A 1606-nucleotide genomic window follows, 5' to 3' on the forward strand; every position below is an offset into this window, starting at 1 on the left:
ATATATATATATATATATATATATATATATAAGTCAAATTATTTTAATAATCCGGAAAAAAATATTTTATATATAGTTATTTAAAATTGTATATAAAAGTTGTATAAAATTTTATATAGTAAATATATAATTTTGTATAATTTTTTATATACTTTGATGAGGTTACTATCTTAATGTCAATTCATCCTGCGACTTTCCAAAAGTTACATTGCTTAACTCCTACCTACATAATCTACATAACTTTTGACACTTGAATCTATAAAGTAGCGCCGCATAGCTTCATTACTTTTCCTTCCGCTTATAAATTATACTGTAACAATTATTTATATAGCAAAGCAATAGTTAAAGCCAATAATTAGTAATTATACGCACGAATGCGATGAAAGAAGTCGGCGCCATTTGACCTTTGGTTTTTTACCAAGCAGTTATGAGAAATTGTCGCACTTTTGTTTTGTGGAACAATACAAATTTGAAATGAAAAAGAGCAGAAGAACATTTGCATTCACGAGGAATGATCCGATTTTCATATTGTAAAATTGGATAATTAAATTATTTTTGCTTCCTTATTGAACTCTTATATATGCTGTTTCATTACAATTTGAAAATAACTAAATGCCACCCAAAATTAAATAAATTCTATTAGTATTTCTATCAAAATAATTTAGTTGAGCTGATTTAGTTTTTTCAACTTAGATGGTTAACATAAACTATATATTCGCAATTAAATAATGGTTGAATCAACCATTGAATAAACCAATCATAAAAATTTTATCCAGATAACCAATTTTTTTTTAGTGAAAGCAAATGGGATATAAGCAAATGGTGCTGTAAGCAATCAATTTGTAGCCAAATGAGGTTCTCCTATTTTATTTATTAATTTGTAACCCAATGATACAAATAATAATTAATAATTGACATTTGTTTTCATGTTTCTTCAAAAACAAAGAAAAGTTGCAGAAACATATACTTATATTATAAAATAAATCAGCTTTAATCGTAGATATCAGTTTAATTACATATTTATATATTGATACATTTTTCAGTTTAGTTACACATTTATATATTGATACATTTTTCTAATTTATGTTTTTCTTCTATGCCATCATGAAAGAACTGCGCACAGATTATATTTATTAAGAATATCCATTTATAACATTCATACGTTAACATCATATACTTTTGATTATCGTAGTACTTAAGACTAAAAAGCCCCTAGAAATCGAACAGAATCAGCTGACATAACTTGACGGCAGATTGACAGCAGAAACCGAACAAGATCTGCCATTTTTATATACGGCCTCACCACGAGAATAATGACGAGATGGACTTGTTTCTCGTAAGAAGAAAACGTCCAGGAATCCTATAAGAATTGGCGTATGTAAATCGAATAGCCAAATCTTCTAGAGATTCCCAAGTTCTTTCGGAATGTACTTTCTGAATCTCCGAATATTTTATTGATTACTTTACAACTTTTTCATGTATTTTGAAATATAAAGCTAAATAATATTTTAGCAATAAAACTGTATTAATTATTTTCAGGTTTTATACTAATATATATTTATATAAATATATAATTATGTATAATTACAATATATATAAGCGTTTA

The sequence above is a fragment of the Trachymyrmex septentrionalis genome, unplaced genomic scaffold, assembly GCF_001594115.1.
Source record: "Trachymyrmex septentrionalis isolate Tsep2-gDNA-1 unplaced genomic scaffold, Tsep1.0 scaffold334, whole genome shotgun sequence".
Lineage (NCBI taxonomy): Eukaryota > Metazoa > Arthropoda > Insecta > Hymenoptera > Formicidae > Trachymyrmex > Trachymyrmex septentrionalis.